Below are 2,591 nucleotides of genomic sequence, written 5' to 3' on the forward strand. Positions count from 1 at the left end.
GCTTTTTGCATTTACACACAGCACGCCAGCACCTTGATTGATGCTTACTATAAAAATATAAGAACTCAAAGTGTTTCAAATTGGCTTCAGCTGCCTTTTCCAGCCAGTTGCATGACTGAAAATAATTTCATTCTTCTTTTATTTTGCAACTAAATCAAAATTGATTTTAAATAAAGAAAAAAGCGATTTGAAACGTCATCAAATGATTTGCATTCGTTGCTCACTCAGGTCTGCAAACCAAATTCATGAATTGAACAAGGATTTCACATTGTTACCTTGTGGAATCCTTGTTCAATTCATGAATTTGGTTGTTCAAAGAAAAAAAACAGAACTTTTTGAATATTTGACAAATTTATGGCTTGTCTAACTAGAAATGGAATATATTTTTATTAAATGTTTTAAATAAAATTTATGAGTCTTACGTAATGTTATTTTTCCAAGTGCAAATGCGAAAAGCTCGTTGAATCTACTCTGCAAGTATGCAGTATGAAAAGTGTATGTAAATGTGGGCAAATGTTGAAGCTCATGAACAGCAAGAGCTAGAGCGGCTGATTTATATATGAATATTCAAATAACGTAATAATATAAACTGTCTATATATGAACATTTCTGTATTAGTCTGACGACTAAGAAGTGTAAAACATAGATTTTTATACAAGAAAAATATTGTTTTTGATATATAGCTGAATTTCAAATTTAAGCTTATTATTTGCTATGCTTTTTCCTTGTAGTTATAAGTAGTGAATTGTAAGACAATCGCATAAACTGATTCAGTATATCTAATATGAGCTCTATTAAGACCTATGCACTTTATTTCGAAGGCATTGACTTTTGTTTAAGTTTGAAAATTTATCAAAACTCATAATTTTTCATCAGTTCAAGCATTTTACATGGCACGCTGTACTCGTTTAAAACCAATTAATAACCCACTCATTATCTAAATATATCCCTCTTTAAATATAATTCTTTGTAATGAAAATGCCATCTCTTAGTTGCAGGCGAAATAAATGTAAATTGCAAATGGCTCAAAATATCTGTGTCTCTCTCCCGATTTCTCTCCCTCTCCCTCTTTCTCTCTCTCTTTCGCTCTCACAGCTTCCACATGCTATTCTCTAGAATTACGTTCAGTTGCTGCGTGCCGTACCTGCTAGTGCTCTTTGTACTTCACCGCCTGATGGTGGCAATGGGTTGCAATGAGAGCAGGGTGAATATCACTGGCCAGTCTTAAACAGAAACTCGTAAAGTGAATAGTGGACTCTATATATTCATATACAGCATACAAGAATTTAGGTTCAACCGTTTACAGGGTATTCTTTGGCCGCACAACAGCCAGCCATACTTGATTTATTTCTCTTTAAATTACACATCACTGCAATTAAAATGAGTTTATATTTTGATTTAGAAATGTAAAAACAAACAGGAAGGTAGACAGTGGGAGTCGGAGCTGCGGAAAGTCAAAGCCACAAGCGCTCGTTATTTATTATGCGCATAATTTTGGCATAAAATTTCGCAAAATCCACGTTTCAATTTTGCGGCGCTGTCAAAGCGTTTTGCGGTTGCCGTCACATGCAACACATCCTAATGCCTCATTATGAGAGCTGTTTGCGATTTCATTTCCAGCAGATTGTTGGCAGTAAATGAGAAAATGAAATGACAATCAAGAGCAGCCAACGAGCCAATCGAGACAGCTCGATTGAAAATAAATTAATAAAACAAGTTGAAAATTTAATTATTAAATGTTTTCCTTTTATTTTTCAATATATTTTTATGCATTCATTAGCTTAACTCTCAGACAGTGCCAGGCGCAATAAATTGTCGAGAGACAGTGTCTCGCCAGTGGCTCGATTCCCGGGCAGGTCACATAACTCATACGCGCGCGATTGTTGGCTGCTTTGGTTAGTTTTGTCAAATGTTGCAAAGATGCTAAAGACAAAAGCGAGTAATGGACAAAGCGTGTAGCCATAAATTGAGCGCGAAAGAGGCAGAAGTTTACAGAATGGCAGCGAATAAAACGCTCGAAGCCAGTCAAATGGAATTTTCGGCTTAATTTATGGCACCAGGCGTGCCCAAATAACAGGGCTAATATAAAACATGACGTCGCACTTTATTGACCAGCCAGATACGCGAGCTCGGCATTCAGGCAGGCAGTCAGTCAGTCAGTCAGCGCCGGCCATAAGACCAAATCCTTCAAAATCTGCACCCGGCAAACGGATGGCTGCCATTCAGTCCAGTGCGGACATGCAAAATGGCGGCGATGAGTGTGTGTGTGTGAGTGTATGTGTGTGTGTATTTATGCTTGCAAAATAAAGCCAAATGGCGCGCATAAGCAAAACCAAAGTCAAACTCCAACTATTAAGTAAATTATCGGCAAACAATGCTAAGGACTACAAGATATATATATATATATATATAAAAATATATGTATATATAAAGCACAAACATATAGCTGCTGTGTGTGTGAGAATAGATGACGCCAGCATTTTGTGGACTTGTCATGAAATTTTAAAGCACACGACAGCGGAAATAACAAAAGTTAAACGCTCATCAATAACACTTCCGCTCCAATATACGTACGTATATAGAAATTTATA

The sequence above is a fragment of the Drosophila hydei genome, unplaced genomic scaffold, assembly GCF_003285905.1.
Source record: "Drosophila hydei strain 15085-1641.00,03,60 unplaced genomic scaffold, DhydRS2 tig00008134-arrow-pilon, whole genome shotgun sequence".
NCBI classification, from domain to species: domain Eukaryota; kingdom Metazoa; phylum Arthropoda; class Insecta; order Diptera; family Drosophilidae; genus Drosophila; species Drosophila hydei.